Source organism: Myotis brandtii, unplaced genomic scaffold, assembly GCF_000412655.1.
Source record: "Myotis brandtii unplaced genomic scaffold, ASM41265v1 scaffold504, whole genome shotgun sequence".
Taxonomy (NCBI): domain Eukaryota; kingdom Metazoa; phylum Chordata; class Mammalia; order Chiroptera; family Vespertilionidae; genus Myotis; species Myotis brandtii.
The window spans coordinates 4136292-4155009 of record NW_005369217.1 but is presented as its reverse complement, the minus strand read 5'-3'; positions in this window follow the sequence as shown (position 1 = coordinate 4155009).

Here is an 18718-nt window from a genome sequence, read left to right as displayed (position 1 = left end):
AAAAAAAAGTAACAAGTGTTGGCAAGGATGTGGAGAAACTGGAACCTTTGTGCACCACTGGGTGCAAATGTAAAATGGTGCAGCCACTATGGAAAACACTATGGAGGTTCCTCAAAAAATTAAAAATATAACTACTATATGACCTAGCATTCTCCTCTATATCTCTATATACATCCAAAAGAACTGAAATTAAGATCTTGAAAAGATATCTGTACCTTCATATTCACTACAGTATTATTCACAATAGCCAACATATGGGACAACCCAAATGTGTATTGACAGATGAATGGGTAAATAAAATGTAGTATATATACAATAGAATATTATTCAAACTTTAAAAAGAACAAAATCTTATCATTTGTGACAACATGGATGGAACTGGAAGACATATTATGTGAATAAGCCAGACGCAGTAGGACAAATACCCACTTATATGAGGTATCTTACATTGTCAAACTTATATAAGCAGAAAATAGAATGGTGGTTGCCAGGGGATAGGGAGAGGGGGAAATGGGGAAGTATTCAATGGCTATAAAGTTACAGTTATACAAAATATGTAAGTCCTAGAGATCTGGTGTACAACATAGGGCCTATAGCTAACAATATGGAACTGTGCACTTAACGATTTGCTGAGAGAAATAATCTCGTGTTGTGTTCTGATCACACACCTAAAGAAAGGAAGGAAGGGATTAAAGAAGGAAGGAAGGAAAGAAAAAGGAAAAAGACCCCAGGAAACTTTTGAAGGTGATGTTTATTACCTTAATGTTGGTAATGGTAACATAAGTGAATGCATATGTCTAAAGTCATCAAATTGTATACATTCAATACGTGTGGATTTGGTATATTAATTATACTTCAATAAAACCGTATAAATAAATGGACTAATTAATTAGTCAATTAATTACTTAAATGCCAGGCTCATGCAACAAAGAAAGGGTATGCTCTTTCCTTAACAAAGGAGAATTTGGGGAAAGATTTCCATCTCCAAATTGTCCCCTGAAATGGGCAACCTACCTTAACTACATCAAATAATGTCCAATATTCAGAATGATCTCATTTTATAAAATAAATGTGTGCCAAATAAAATTGCCTCTTAATTAAATTTTTGTTTTTTAAATATGAAAAAGTATTATATTTTAACAAATTATTTTTCTGCCTCTATAAAAATAACTATGTGTTTTTTCTCTTGCAATTTGTTAATGTGGTAAATTATATTGACAGATTTTTCTCATATTAAACTATCCATGCTTTTCTGGGATAAACCCAACTTGGTCATAATGTACTATTGTTTTGTTTCTGAGTTTTTAACTTTGCTAAATTTTATTAGAACTTATATCTTTATATTTACAAGTGAGGTTGGTTTACAATTTTTTCCATTATCCTTGTCTTATTCTGGATTCAAGTTTGTGCCAGACTAATAAAACTAGTTTGGGGGTATTTTTTTTCTTTCATTCTCTATTTGCATTCTTTGGAATAGTTCCTAGACAATTGGGACCATATGTTCCTTGGAAATTTGTAAAGACTCACCTGTAGGAAACTATATCTTAATTATAATTTGGGTAGATTTAAAGTCTCTTTTGGTCATAGGATTTAGGTCACTTATTTCCTCTTGAATCAGTTAAAATTGATTATAGTTTTCTGGAGAATGGACCATTTTGTATATTTTAAATTAATTGACATAAAGTTGTACACGATTATCCCTTGTTGCCTCTTTTAATTTCTAGGTGTATTTGTGGTTACGTTGCTTTCTAATTTCTAATTTCAATATTGTTTTGGATATCTTTTATATGTAACGCCATGATGAGACTGACATAAGGAAGACCAGTTTTAAATGGGTTATAGTAGCCAATGCTTACAACAGCCCAGAGTTTGAAGTAGGAATAGAAATGGGAATACCACTGGAAGTATGTCCCTGTAACTTTTGTGTACGGTCCCTAATTCCTCCCTGTGGAATTTCAGAGCTGCAAATACATGTTTGCACATACATCTTAGAAATGTGCACTCTTATGTAAATGAAAAGGGGTGGTGTTCTTTTTCCTCTAAATTGCTCCCTCCACTCAGAAAACAGAAGCCAATAACCTACATCTCCTGCCGTTTAAATAACCTGAGTTTCTCTGACAGTTACTCAAACACTCTGGATCCCACGCTCTTGGCCAGCACTTCCCTTCCAGTGAACCATCCCAGTGCGCCAGCATCCTCACCTGAGTCCTTTACTCCAGGTGTAGTCTTACCTACGCGGTAGGATGGAGCCAGTAGGACTGCACTCTCCCACTAGTGCTCCCTATAATACATTGATTTTCTGCTCACCTCATCACACTATTGATTCATGTTAATTTTGCAGTCAGCCAGACATTTGGGTCTTTTTCACACAAGCTGTTGAGAAATCTTTATTCCCAAGTAATATGAGAGCAGGGCACCATTATGTAATTCCCTGGTCTACCGACTTACAAAGAGAGTTTAAAGCATGCCAGGGCTATAGGCAAGCATCCTCATAAACACAGATGGAGGAGCTAGCAGACAGTCTGTCCTCAGCAATCTAGAGGGAGAAATCTCTCTTTATAAAGGAAGGCATGTCAGCTGAGTCATACCATAGTCCTTTGCCAACTGCAGGAGAACCTAGAGGGTGCCAAGGCTATGTTAGGTGCTTTACATATGTTATCTCTGCTTTAGTCCTCATAACAACACCGTATCAAGGTGTTGGTCTAAATAAATAAAGATGTAAACAAATAAATGCCAGGTAAAGTTATCCTCATTTTTTAATGAGGAAACCAAGACTCAGAGCACGACTTGCCCAAAATAATACAGCTAGAAAGTCATGGGGCCTTACTTGACTCTAAAATCTGTGTCATTTCTTCTACACTGTCAGCCAGGAGAGAATGAATTCAGGTGGAGGCATCAAGCAGCAAGGACACTTGTGTAACGCTTTATAGTTTAATGAAGGCCTTTTACCTACATTAACGCATTTGATTTGATCCTCATCACATCCTCATGTGATAGGCAGACCAGGTGATGCAATCTTTATTTTACAGGTAAAGATATCAGTGCCTAGAGAATCAAGTGACCTACCCGAGGTCACCCAGCCAGCCAGTGAGATTGCTGGGCAGACCTTGACCCCAGGCTCTCTGACAGCAAGCACCCTTCCAGGCAGCTGGTGTAGGGCAAGGGGGGCATCAGAAGGCTGGGGCAAGTGCTGATGACCAGTGTGGAAGTGGGGAAGAGAAAAGCTCAAAACCCTAACATTACCCCCCCAAAAACAAAAAACCATCATTCTCTGTTATTCTTTTTTAATCTGCCCAAGCCCTCAAGAGGCACAGGAGAGAGAAAGCCAAGGCTGATGACCCAGAAGCAGAGCAGCCCAGGACAGACAACAGCTCTATTTCTTCCACAGCAAGGACAAGGCCACCTTTTACTAGCAATGACATTGGTGCAATCAATTCTTGTGGTGGAGGCTATAAAGCAGAGCCCAGTGAACCCATCAACCTTCATTTGATTTCTTAAGCAAAGCAAGAATCGAGAGAGAGAGAGAGAGAGAGAGAGAGAAGTACTCAAAATGAATCAAATGTTTTCATTGTACAATCCATTGAAGACAAGTAGATTTAACAGTAGTCAAGTATCCATAGAACACTTGGTCTTACCAGTTATTTACACTCCACTTAAGTCAAGGCCCAGATAATTCATGCCTGCAAAGTAGAGGCTTTGCCTGTTAATTGGCAATTTGCCTACTGGTTACTGGTTCCCACTTGGTCCCAACTGAGACCAAATGCCCCACAGCTGGGAGGTTCTCTTTTTCCCTATGCCACTAATTCAGGTCCATTGCCCCCTCTCAAGCCCAGCTGAAAAACTGTTCTCCTAGAGCCCCCTAAATTACTCTGGGGAGTCTACCCTACATTGCCCTCAACATGCAAGCCAGTGTACTTTACCTGTTAACGGTGGGTGGTGGGCCTATGCTTTCACCATGGCCCTCAAGTGCGTTCCTCAGAGTTTTGTTTCTTCAAACAAGACATAAGAAATCCAGGAGCAGACACTGAGCTTTTCCAGTTCTTTCCAAGCCTGGCTGTGGCTCAAATTCCCCGGAGCACCTTCACAGAATATACAGATGCCTGGACTCCTCCCAGGAAGGATTCTGCTACTGAGCAACTTGTTAACTACATTGTGAGGTTGCCATGTCAGCATGTCAGCAAAATCCAGACGGTGGAAAAAAAGAGATGAAGGAAGAACTTGTAGATTCACAACCAATGTGATGTTTGGACTTCAACTCTTTCCATTTCAAACAAGCACAAGGTGAAGACAAGCAAAAACAAAAGAAAATTTGGCACATTTGGAAGAGAGTTGAAATTTTGAACCCTGGATATATAATGAAATCAAGGAGTTATTGCTATTTCTGTTTAGATTAAGGGTATTGTTATTTTTTTCAACTTTATAGAGATTGTTTTATTTATAAAAATAAGAAAGAAGTTATAAATTGCTTAATTTGTTTCTATAAACTATCTATAAATTTTTATTATGAAATTCCTTACTCACCATAAACTAGTGTCATAAATATTATCTCTCAAGTTATTCTTTAGATACAACAGAAAATTATTTTATTTGAAACAAAATATTATCTACATACTAGGTACTTTTGTGACTCCAGAAAGTAAGATTACTTAAGATATTATGAAACATATATTCTATTTTCCTCTGACTTGAGAGCTTTATTTAAAGAAATAAACATATGTAACCATATTAAAAATGTATTTTTTGTGTATGATGTTTTCACTGCATTATGCTTCCTCTTCTCTCACAACTAGAGAAAAATGCATAAATAATTTATTCTGGAAAAGCCAAGGTTTAGTCTTGTTAGTAGTTCTTTTCCTACTTCATCAAAATACCATTATAAGACACTTCTCTATTTTTTTTACTAAATCTTTATTATTGAAAGTATTACATATGACCCCCTTTTTCCCCCCATTGCCCTACCCCTCTCCTCCGGTATTGTGGTATTTTTTAAAAAAACAACAACAACAGTTTATATCTTGTAGAGAAAAGTATTGAAATATTTTTTGGATAAAATGATATGGTGACTAGAATTTGCTTCAAAATAAGGGAGAATTAAGTAGAAACATAGAATAAAGACTTGCCATTATGGTGGTAAGTGGAGTTCATTAGGCTTTTTCCTACTTCAGTTATTTTGAAATTTTTCATAACAAAATGTTCATTTTCCCAGGTTTTCTTTTTCCCCTACACCTTAACACACTCATATACACATCCAAACAAAGACCACCCTTCCAATGTGAATGCAGTATTTTTTCCCCTGAGGAGAAGAAAGGAGAAGAGTGAGTAGGGCATTTTGTACTATGTACAAACACAAGTTTCAGAGTTCCTAATAGGATCTGTGCTAATTCTAGACTGAGGCACTTAGATCTGCTACTAATATCAGACCAGTCTGACTACCTCTAAAAAACTAGACCCTCTCCTTCTAACCCAAAGCCATTTTCTTCATAAACTGTCATACTTGCAGGAGTGTGTGCACGCGCACGCCTAGGATTGCCATTTACCTTTGCACAGGTTGTGCACTGCACGAGGATGTCACATCCAAGGGGCACCCTTCACATCGCCAGCATTGTAGATGCGCATGCTATTATGACAATGGTCTTACACGTGGCAATAAAATGTCTTGTTCTAACAAAATCAGTATATTGGACAACTTTCCAACAGATGGGAGCAAAAGTGTCTTAGGGTAGGGACTCCTTTTCTGATTGATTATACTAGTAGACTCACTATAAGGGCTAGCAGTGAACTCAAACTGCCTGACTACTTTAGTTTGAATTTCCTCCCCAAAAACTACTTACTGATTTTATAATTTTCACGAATTACTTAATAGCCCTTAGCCCATCTCTCTGCATCTGTAAAATGAGATGATACTATTGAGAGCATTGTTCAAAGCATGAAATGTATGTGAAACAGTGCCTGGCACATAGTAGGCCCTCAATAAATGCTAGAGATTAGCTGTTATCTACTCATACACATCTAATTTTATGGGTGTAAGTGTGTATATGAGAGTGTTGTGTCATTCATAAACTCAATAAATTATTGCGATGGCCTTTAAAAAAGACTATATTCATTATTTTACTAATCCAACTATTTTAAAAAGAGGACATTTTCTCTAACCATCAGGTTTTGAAAAACGCAGTCACGCTCAAGGTCCAGGTTAGCAGCCAAGAGTTATAAGCCTCTGCATACAGGAGCTGTGTGCACATGCTGATCAGGAGTTCTGGGTAGAAACATTCTTGGGTTTTTCCATCCTTCTAGCTGTTTGGCTGGTAAGCCTGGAATGGGAAAAGATCCAGTGAGAGTTGCCAGCCACAAAAGGGGTATTACCCCACAGGCAGAATAGAGTCAAAACTGCTTCAAGAGGTTAAAAGTCTATTTTTAAAAGGAAAGAACACAGAGTATGCTTTAACTTGGTGTTAAAAATAAACTCAGCTGCCTCCTCTACACTTCCCACCCCTCCCACTGTCCTCCCATACCCTGCACTTGCCCCATATGAAAGAAAGAGGGCTTGTATCTCATTTTGTTTCTTCTCATGAGTTCTGCATTTTCTTATTTTGTTTTCACTCTTAGCCAAACATGAACTACTTTGGCTTTCAGTTCACAAAACAAGTTGCATTCTCTTGCAGTAATGCCTCATGGACCCCTGAGAAAGCAGGCTGGATTGTAATTTAGAATTAACCTGAGTCTGGGGCTGAGGGGGAAACCTGAATGGAGCTAAGCACCGTGGAGCCTTGCCAGCTGGTGCCAGGGAGGTGTCTGCAGGGAGGTCATGCAGGCCGGAGGGCTTTGCACTGCATGCTGTTTAATAGTAAGCACAGGCCTTTCCTGAGGCATAGTTATTCATAGAAACACTGCCTTGCTGCGTTGGTTTCACTAAATTCCTTTAAACAACCACAAAAATTCTATAGGTCAGATGTGCTGGTCTTTGTTCATAACAGAGCTAGTCTGTATAACAGAAAAGCTGCTGTCTGCAATGTCATCTCAATGTCTTATTGTATGTAGATGGAGGCAGCTATGCTCACCACTATACCACCAACACATATGTAGATGGTAGAGGGATTGCAAGATCCCAGTGGTAAAGGATGTGTTAAAGGAATCTCTCGGATCTTATTTATTTAAAAAGATTTTTTAAGGCCCTTAATATAGGATCAAGAGAAAAGCAACAGAATTTATTTTAAGAAATAAGTTCTAGTCTCAGGCCAGCCTGTAACTTTAAGTGTGACCTCAGTCAAGCTATTAACTTCCCTACAGTTTCCTTTTTATAAAATGAGCCCCCCCCCACCTTCTTAGATCTATTCTTTAATAAGAATATATCATTGTTAAATTATATATAGTTGAAAATAAAATCTTATGTCAAGACAAATATTAAAATCTCAGTACAAATGTGTACTTATTTAAACATTGTTTAAATTTAAGGAAGTGATTTTGACCCATGTCTAGAAAGTTAGGAGGGAAACTTATCAATAAAGTTGAGTTTGAGCCAATTGTTTTCCATTTTTCACAAAAGAGAACCTCTCGAGTGCAACAGCATCCGGGAAAGCACCAGCACCTACCAAATATGCCTTAAAAACAAAGGAAAGGCAGGATGCAGGGCTTCCAGCCTGCAGGGCTCACCCCTAGGGCACTGCAGAGGGCAAGGGTCTTCTATCCACATGCTCACATGCATGGTCTGAGACCCAGTGAAGATGCTGTTTTCACCATATGTATATGCAACTGTTTTTCAAATGTAGGTAGAATGGTTGTGATGAATAAGCTTTAATGAATAAATTACAAATTTATTAATTTTCTTTTTACATATCCTATCTAATAATAGACAAACATGGTAATTGACCATACTTTCGCTACGCCTCCCATTGGCTAATCAGCGAGATATGCAAATTAATCGCCAACAAAGATGGCGGTTAATTTGCATACATAGGCACGAAGCGGCGGAGCAAAGACTGAAGGTGGCTCCGGCCGGAGTGAAGGCCTGGGTCCCGGGTGCCGGAGGAAAACCAGTACCGGCAGCCAGGGGAAGGGAAGGCCTATTGCACGAATCTTTTCGTGCAACAGGCCTCTAGTGTATTAATAAAATGCAAACTCATTTAAAAACATTACCAAAATTAAGTAGAGTTTCAACATATGCATTTTCTTTTTTCTAGCACTGACCATTGTGGACTTCTCTGTGTTCAGTTTATCTGGGTTCAGCTTATTTCCTTTCCTTGATCTTGACTATGTACTGTGCCTATATTTTATGAAAGCAAAAGCAAAAATACAATAAATGTAATAGATGGGAATGTGTATAACAAGGGAATATTAAAGTATCAGGACTGCCTCACATCTAGTACTTTTCATTTTAGCAAACACTACTTCTCAGTCACTATCATTTCTGATTACTTGGCTATTCTTATAATGTGTATCTGATTTTTTGAGCATTGGTATACTTTTATTGAGACATAATTGAGATTAACGTATTAGTTTTAGGTGTACAACATAATGATTTGATATATGCGTATATTGCAAAATGGTCACATAATAAATTTAGCTAACATCTCATCAATACACACAATTACAGGCTTTTTTCTCGTGATGAGAACTTTTAAGATATACTCTCTTAGCAACTTTCAAATATACAATACAGTATTGTCGTTTCAAATATACAATACAGTTACCATACATTACATCTCCAGGACTTACTCATAACTAGAAGTTTGTACCTGTTGACCCTTCTTTGTTTGTAATATGGGCAGTATATCTGGTGGGAAGACGGAAAGAAAGGCAGCTAGCTGTGAGGACTCTATTGTGTGTGTCCAGGCAGGAGGTAAACGCTTGGACTAGGGTGATGAAAGTGAAGACAGAAAGAAATAGAAAGTTATTCAAAAGGTAAATGCCAAGGGATAAGCATTGAATTGGATATGAAAGGCAAGCAAGAGACATCAAAACTGATGCCCAGTTTCTGACTTGGGTCAACATACAATAGCAAGCAGCACAGCAGAGAGGCTAGAAGTTGGACTCCCACTTACACAGTCTGCATGCAGAGCCTAGCTCTACCGATGACTAGCTGTTGAACCAAATCACTGCGTGCCTCCGATGTGTGAAATGAGGATAATAACTGTTCCTTCTGTATCAGGCTCTTGAAAGGTGAAATGAGGTAACGCATGTCAGGTGCTTGGAACTGAGCCTGGACTATCACGAGCACAGTTAGTCACCGTCACTATTGGGAAGACAAGGATCTCAGGAGAAGGCACAGTTGCGGGGCGGGAGGGACCATGAATTCAGGTCAAACACGTTGCGTTAGAGACTTCAGTGAAACCAGAGAATGAGGAGGTGTGGACCAGAAATGTGGATTTCATTTTAGAGCCATCAACAATAGAGAAGGCAAAGCTGTGGGAAGAGGTGAGATTGTCCCGGGAGTGTAGGTAAAGTGAGAATAGATTAGAGTCCTAGAGCAAACCCAGAAGGATGGCAACATTGAAGTGACAATTTCAGGAAGACAGGTTCAGCAGGACAGCAGAGAAAGGCAGTTGGAGAAGCCAGAGGGGAGTCAGCAGTGGCTTCAGTCCAGTTAGGAAGGGGAAATAAAGATGCCGCGAAAACAGCAGGAGCTGGACTGAGATTTATTGGTGTGACTAGGGATCTCCCTTCATCATCCTCTCCGGCCAGGGGTCAGGTGACATGGTGGCAAGAAGCTTGTCTCAGTTGACATTTAAAAGAGCAAACACCAGCCCCGCCAGAGTGGCTCAGTTGGTTGAGTGCCGGCCACAGAAAGGTTGCCGGTTCAATTCTCGGTCAGGGCACATACCTGCATTGTGAATTTGATCCCCAGTCAGGGAGCATACAGAAGGCATCCGATCAATGTTTCTCTCTCCCTCTCTCCTTCTCCCTTTCCCTTCCTCTGTCTAAGCATGTCCTTGGGTGAGGATTTTTTAAAAAAGAGCCAAGACCAAACATCCATGTCTGATCTTCTGGGCTGATCCAGAAGCACCCAGTAGCTCACTTCAGTGACTGGAAATGGCACAGCCCAATTTTCCTGGTCACACCACTGAACCCTGATTCTTTCCTTCATGTGACAAACTGTGCGGCAGATATCCCTTCTGAGTCCAAATAGCTGCTACGACTGAGAGCGAGCACGAGCCTTGTTGTCTACCTTCCTCCGCACATAAGGCCATTTGTAGGCTCCGCATGCCTTTCTCAAGGTCCAAAAGCCCCTTTGAGTAATTATAACCCCAAGTTTTCCTTTTTTCTTAAAGAATCTGGTTCCAGAATGCTGTCTACATGCTGTTTGGTAGAATCCCAAGACCCGGCCCAAGGCCTCCCTCCCAGGACCCTCATGGCAATGCCAGCCTGCTGTTAGCCCAGGGCAGGTCTTTGCTGGAGGACACCAGGGGGATTACTCAGATTCAGTGCAGAAATGCTGTGAAACTGCTTTCTATTCTGTCGTGCACAAGCAAGCAGCAATTGTTACTTTACAGTCATCACCAGAGCCTTCTGCTACATGCTTTTGGGAAGTGGTGATACAGAACAGAGTACTTACCTCTTAGATTCTCCTACCCCCAAACTTTCATAAACACTCAATTCATTTTAGGCAAGTTCAGTGTCACGTTCTCTGCAGCACTTTGGCACAGTAGCAGCTGTGCATTTGAGATGACACAGTAATTCCTTACTCTAGAAAAAAAATTTACTCTGGCAAAATGAATCTTTTTGCCTAAGATGAACAGGTTCCATTTCTCATTCCTCCAACCTCAAGGTTAGCTGGTTTGCTGAACTTTCACCAACTGAAAATAAAGTAGCCTGAAAGAGAAAACCAGCCTGGAAGAGAAAAAAAAAACATAGAGGGAAAAACCAGAACTGAGACTGACTCGTCTGAAAGCTGGTAATGTTATCAAGTTAACAACCTCCCATTTGTCAATATATGGCCAATAAAAAGGGAGTGGTGTGATTTTTTAAAAATCTCCATGAAGAAACTAATATAATAGTGTGCCAACTATAATTTTTTAAAAAATCTGTGAAAAACAAGACATATTAGCATAATGACTTTATTATGCAGCAATAACATAAATGACAATCCACTCTCATAGAATATTTGTGTTGAAATTAGGAAATGGTAGGTGGCACATTTAAACACAAGAGCTAATGGAAACCCTAAATTTAGATTATACTCCATCTGGCTGCCAAAAAGCCTGCCTCAGCACATTAACCAGAGGACCAAATCAGAGAAGGGAAGTAGCTTCAAAAAATGCAACAGAGAAAAGAAATTTACTTAGAATTTTATTTGGTAAAACAACATCAAGCCATGGGATGACAAATCGCCTGTTTAATGGATTATTTATGACTCAGATGTTAATTCTGATGCTCTTCAGACGTAAATGGAGAGAAAAGAGAGATGTTTCTCCCTTCAAGCTTGAAAGAATTTGGTTGTACATGTAGTTCACTGGTATGTGGCATTGTTTAAAATAATGTTGACCATTTAGTTTTGACATTCCTACATATGCACAATAAACAGAGCTGCTGTTTCTAGTCCTCCAAAGCCATTTTAAACACTAGCCCCATGGAGACCCTGTCCCCTTAGCAATTTGCAAGAGTTATGTTTTCCACTAACTGAATAGCAACCTTGTGTCTACAAAACAAAATTATTTTTTCCAGTTTTAGCTTTGCTCTTTAACAGAAGAAAGTAGATATTTCTCAAGCCAAAACTTCCCCTTTGTTTATGGTTAAAAATCTTGACCCAGACAAAAAAACAAAATCCACTGAGTACAGAAAATCTCTCTTTACAACAATCCCGTGGCACACAAGCCATCATGATAACCAATATACTCATAGAAAGTCAACAATGGTCATTTACAGTTGATCCAGTTGCTCTATTTAGGAGATATTTTTTTTTTGTAACATAAATAGATTACAGAGCCTTGTAAGGTGTGTATTTATGGTTGACCTTTTATACTTTTCAGAATTTGTTTGGAGTTGAGGAATGCTATCCTGAGTGTGTTGGTTTCTTTTCATATAAACTTTATTGAAAAACAGGGACAGTGAACAGGATGAAGGTTTCATTCAGGCTGTGTGTTGATAGGGGAAGATCACCTCTGGGTCTAGAAACAGGGGTGCTTTAGTTCTTGTTGAAATCTTCAGAGAATCTCTGACTCCCAAATATTAATCAGATCTGTAGACCTCCCTGCTTATCTGGCCCCTGCTCAGATCTTCTACTAGCCCTCTTATGGGATGAATTGCATTCCCCCAAATTCATATGTTGAAGCCTTAATCCCCAGTACCTCAGGTGGTGACTGTATTTGGAGACAGGGTATCTAAGAAGTGACTAAAGTAAAATGGGATGATATGGGTGGGCCCTAATTCAATGTGATTAATGTCCTTAGAAGAAACAGAAGAAGAGATTAGAGCACAGACACACACAGAGGAAAAGCCATGTGAAGACAGGGGGAGAAGGTGACCATCTACAAGGCAATGAGAGAGGCCTGAGAAGAAATAAACCCTGTTAACACCTTGGTCTTGGACTTCCAGTCTCCAAAACCATGAGAAAATATATTTCTATTATTTAAGCCACTTAGACTGTTGTTCTTTGTTCCAGCAGCTCTAACTTGCTAATATAAGCCCACTCACTTTCTGTTTCCCCTCTGAGCTTCAGCCATCCTTGCCTTCTTTCTGTTTTTTTGCAACGTGCCTGACTGATTACCAGTGTAGGTCCATTGCACTAGCTGTGCCCTCCACTTGATCTTTGCATGGCTGCTCCTTCTTGTTTTTCAGGTCTCAGCTTAAATACCATATCTTCAAAGACTAGATAATCTGGAGTAACTCCTCTGGTCCCCATTCTCTGTCTCTTCACCCTTTTAAAAATTGCGTCATAGCACTTATCACCACCTGCTTTTCTTGTTAACTTATGCATTTTCTTACCTTTTGTATCCCCCAATGTGTTACCTGAGAACAGACACAAAAATGTTTATCTCATTCACCATATATCCCCAAGTCTTTAAATAGAGCCTAACATTTGGAAGGGGACTCAAGAAATATTTAGTGAATGAATGAATGTTTGAATGAATGAATAGCACCGAAAAAAAATATTTCAAATCACTAAAGTCAATAAATTGTCGTGAAATGTCTGCCACAGGGAAGGGCAATAGAGTTGGTTGAAGTCAGTTGAACAGAACTAAACTGAACAGAATTAGGCAAACAAAGCCAACCAATTTATAAATTTCAATTTTTAAACTTTTATTCTCGCTATCTATTATATAATCTTGACAATGAAGGCTCTATAAAAAAAAATAAAGCAAAGGAGATACATAAGATCTATTCAAAGAAAAACTATCTGGAGGTAGTTCCATCTGGAGAGGACAATTAGGAGGAAAAGTAACAGGGAGATTACTATCCTCATGTTCCCTTTGCACTACTGAACATTTTTGCCTGTGCACAATTTTAACTTTCAGAAAGAATTTTTACAAAAGGTAAAGCAGAGATTGGAACAATTACTTGCCTTAAGGATATCAATGAAACTCTGGCCCTTTCCCCATCTGCCCAGACACACCATCATTCCTACTTCTGCCCCTTTGTTCCTGTTGCTAATGCTAAAAGGACATTATCCTCTCCCTCCATCTCTTCCACAAGTTCTCCTGCCAATCCAGAATCTCTTGTACATTTCTGTGGTAGGTAGATCACTTTGAATTATAATTGTTTGCTTAACACATCTGTCTTAACTTGAGCTTCATGAAGACAGAGACTTGGTTCTACTTGTGTTAGTTATCACACAACATTTAACCCATGAAAGGGACCCATGAATACTTGTTAATTGAATAAATATGCACAGTACAGCTCTTTTCTAAAGACCCAGAGGATCCATCCAACTCTTCATTTCTTTCCTATGCTCTTCTTGGTTCTTACTATCTGCTCTTCCAGTTCCAGCACTTGATACCCTACAGCATGCCAAGAAGGGCAAAAGAGAGCACTCAGTTTAATAAACCCTCAAAACAGGACCCATGTTCAGAAACATTCTACTTACTTGACTCAATACTTAATCTAAAAGGGAAAAAAGCATAGGAAATGTAGTAATAATATTGCAATGATTATGCATGGTGCCAGGTGAGTACTTGAATTATCAGGGGATCACTTTATAAATTATATAACTGTATAACCACTATGCTATAAACCTTAAACTTATACAAAATACTTTTTTTAATCCTCACCCACAGATATGTTTTTATTAATTTGAGAGAGAGAGACATCTATGTGAAAGACATAGGTCCATTGTCTCCTGTACACACCTCGATCAGGGATCAAACCCACAACCAGGGTATGACCCCTGACTAGGAATCCAACCTGCCACCTTCTGGTACACAGGATGACACTCTAACCAACTGAGCCACACCAGTCAGGGAAATACAAAATGATTTGGAAAGTCAACTAAAAAATAAAAAAAATTTTTTAACTCAAAAAAATGAAGAAGCAGTAGAGCCTTGTTAAGACCTCTTATTTTTTAATTGGGATATAATTCACAAACCACAAAATTCAACATTTTAAAGTGTACAATTCAGTGGTTTTTAATATCATCACTAGGTTGTGCAACCATCACCACTCTCTAATTCCAGAATGTTTTCATTACCCCACAAAGAAAGCTGAGGCCCATTAGCAGTCACTCGCCATTTCTGCTTTCCCACCGGGTCCTGGCAAGGACTAATCTACTTTCTGTCCTTATGGCTCCTGAACATTTTATTAAAAATAGAATAATACAGTAACCATCTGTTTATTTCTGGCTTCTTCAGTATGTTGTCTGCAAGCTTCATCCATGTTGTAGCATGCACTTCTTTTTATGGTTGAATAATATTTCATTGTATAGATATCTTTTCCTCAGTTAATAGACATTTGGATTGTTTCAAGTTTTATGCATATTATAAGTAATTTTGTTATCAATATTCGTGTATAAGTTTTCGTATGAACATATGTCTTCAGTTATCTTGAATTTTACACCTAGGAGTAGAATATTCTGGGTCATAAACACACATAATAACTTTGTGTTTAACTTATTGAAGAATCGTCAAACTTTTTCCCTAGGGGCTGCGCCATTTTACATTCCCACCAGCAATATATGAAGGCAAGGCATTATTTTTAGAGATTAGATAATCATAAATAAAGGACATTATCCTTTAAAGACTGTCCAAGGCCAAAAGAGAAAGGAAAGAAATGTTTTATTGGGAAGGAAGATGTTTTGTTAAGAAAATGACTAGCTCACGAAGTCCCGCTGACTCATTTTCAGACAACTTTACCATGGCCTTGCTTAATTCGCATTTTGACCACGTGCTCCGTCTTTCCACAAATAACCTGAGTGTCCAGGGTGTGTTTCCCAAGCAGTGAGAGCGCCTTTGAAACATCATTTAATTTTTGTAGTTTTGTTTCCTGTTCAGTAGGGAAGAATAAGTCTTCTTTTGCCCACTTAGCTTTATTTCTGGAATTCAGCTTTTCAAAAAGCAGAACGTTCAGCTGTGCTTTAACCCACCAAGCTGCCTGAATAGATTTCATCCATTATTTGAGTTTGTATTTTAAACTTTAGCCTCAGGCAAATTTTATATGTCTAATAGACTTTTGGAAATTAAAAAGACATAAGGGGGTAAAGTGTGTGTGTGCACCTGCACATGCATGTATGCAGTGTGCATACGTGCGCACATGTGCACACACCACAGAATGAGGGGTGTATGCTGCCCATCGGTAATTATCAACTAATTAACTTAACAGAAGGCCACCACCTACCCTGTCTATGGCAGCCACAGCCTACCACCACACTGGCAGATACTAAGTTCCTGTGCCTCCTTGAAAGAACGCAACATAGATTGTTAATAAAAAAGGATTCCAAACCTATGAGTAAATGTATGTAACTGTGGACGGAGTACTAACTAATAGAAGAAATATAGTTACAAATGAAAGTGAACTTACATTTACTTTACTAAAATTGATAGATTTCATTATAGATTTCTCTATTCACCCTGCTTACCTTCTCCAAAAGAAGCAGCGTAAGGCCACAAACTCAACAAAACTCCTTCTCTGTTCATAAAAATTCCTGTCCTGCCCAGCCAGTGTGGCTCAGTGGTTGAGCATTGACCCATGAACCAGGAGGTCACAGTTTGATTCCGGGTCAGGGCACATGCCAGGGTTTTGGGCTTGATCCCCAGTAGGGGGCATACAGGAGACAGACAATCGATGATTCTTTCTCATCATTGATGTTTCTCTCTCTCTCTCTCTCTCTCTCTCTCTCTCTCTCTCTCTCTCTCTCTCACCTTTCATCTCTCTGACATGAATAAAAACATTTAAAAAAAAACAACTCCTATCCTGACTCCAAGTCCTCACCCTAAATACACAGGCAAACCTTTGCCCCATGCTGTAGTTGACAAGACCTTGAACCTATGAGAGGCTGTTTCCAAGGACAGGACATTCCACCTACCCAACTGTTCTCAAGCCTCACAGTTCAGCTCCAAAGACAGGCAGTGGCAGAGACTTAGTTGATCTTGGCAGGTGCAACTGAAGAGAGAGAGGGGAAGAGAGACTGAGAGGGGAAACCGAGCTCCCTTAAGCCAGGACATGAGGTAGCGATGAGGCGGGCTGTCAATCAGATGTTATTCAACAACCTGACTGGTGATGCTCCACTTCCTGAGGCCGAGGGGAAGTGTTCTGAGCTGTGTTCTAGGAAAGTGCCTTCCGCGTGCCATCAGAGCCCAGAGCGCCCTGTGATGCGCTCTGAAATGCTCTGTTGCAAAGAAAAAACCATAGAAGCTGCAAGAGCAGCCTGGCTCTGGACCCTCCCCATTACATATCTAAGCCTCCATTCCTGCAGCTCTAAAGTGGAAATCAATCAATGTGGCATCTGAGACAATGCATGTAAGAATGTTGCTATTAAATGAATTAAAAACTCACTGACTCAACATTAGTGGTTTTCAAATTTGAGTGTGTTATTAGCATCACCTGGAAAGCCTGTGAAAATACAGGTTTCTGGCCTCACCCTCAGAGGTTCCATTCACTAGGGCAGGACCAGGGCCTGAGAATGTGCATGTCTAACAATTTCCTAGCCAGGGATGCTGATGTGGCTGGCCAGGGATCACACTTTAAGAACCACTGCTGAAGTACAGGATAAAGGTCAGCTGGAGTTAAACGGCAATCACTAGGCAGGTCCAGACTGAGCAGTAAAAAGGGAACAAGTTTACTGCCTAGAATAAGCATGAAAATAATAAAACACATGAAAATAATGGAACAGATAATGCTTGAGTTGCCAACAGCAAACTGTTGCAATTTAGTCTTTAAAGTCAGAAAAACTCAGGAATTCATCAAACAGACATTTCGAACAACTCCTGTCCTCCAACTGAATAGGAAGAGATCAAAGCTACCATCTTCTTGGAAGCCCTTGGCCTTGTAGCTCCAGCTCTCCCTCTTCACAGAAGAGGAATCTCATTTCCTAATTCACTCACAGCAGGAGAAGATAAAAGCTCAGGAAAATGACCACACACCCTGACTAGTCACTGTAATAGGGGCCAGTAATAGCAACGTCTCTGGGTATAAGACTTAATGGTTTTAAAAAACTTTCCAGTGATCAGGACAGTGTGGTATTGGTGAGAGAAAAGACAAATTAATTAATGGAACAGAATAGAGATCCCAGAAATAGACTAACACAAATACAGTCAACTGATCTTTGACAAGGAGCAAAAGCAACCCCGTATAGAGAAAGGACAGTCTCTTCAACTACTGGTGCTGGCACAACTGGATATCCACATGCAAAAGAAGGACGAGGAGAGAAAAGAGGAGAAGGGGATGGAAGGAAAGAAGAAGAAAAAGGAGAAGGAGGAGGAGGAGGAAAAAAGAAGAAAGGAAAATGAATCTAAACAAAGGTCTTATATCTTCCACAAAAATTAACTAAAAATAAATCACAGAATTAAATGTAAAATGCAAAACAATAACACTTTAGAAAGATAACATAGGAGAAAACTCTAAATGATCTTGGGTTTGAAGATGACTTTTCAGATACAACACTAAAAAAATGACCCATGAAAAACAATAAACTTTATTAAAATTAAAAACTTCTGCTCTGTAAAAGACACTGTTAAGAGAATAAAAAGATAAGCTACAGACTGGGAGAAAATACTTGCAAAACATATTGAATGAAGGACTGATATCCAAATTATAAAAATAATTAGTGTTTTGAGTTTCTTTGGATAAATCCCAAGAAGTGGGATCACTGGGTTATAAGGCAAATCCATTTTTAATTTTTTGAGGGAACTCAGTACTGTTTTCCACAGTGGCTGAACCAATCTGCATTCCCACCAGCAATGCATGAGGGTTCCCTTTTCTCCACATCCTCACCAATACTTGTTGTTTGTTGATTTATTGATGATAGCCATTCTGAAGGTGATTTTAATTTGCATTTCTCTGTCAATTAGTCACACCGAGCATCTTTTCATTTATCTATTGGCCATCTGCATGTCCTCTTTGGAGAAGTGTCTATTCAGGTCCTTTGCCCATTTTTTAATTGGATTGTTTGGCTTAGTTTTTTTTGTTTGTTGGTTGGTTTGTTTTGGTATTGATTATTATGAGTTCTTTATAAATTTTGGATATTAACCTTTATCACATGTATCATTAATGAATATGTTCTTCCACTTAGTAGGTTGTCTCTTCGGTTTGTTGATGGTTTCCTTTGCTGTGCAAAAACTTTTTGATTTGATGTAATCCC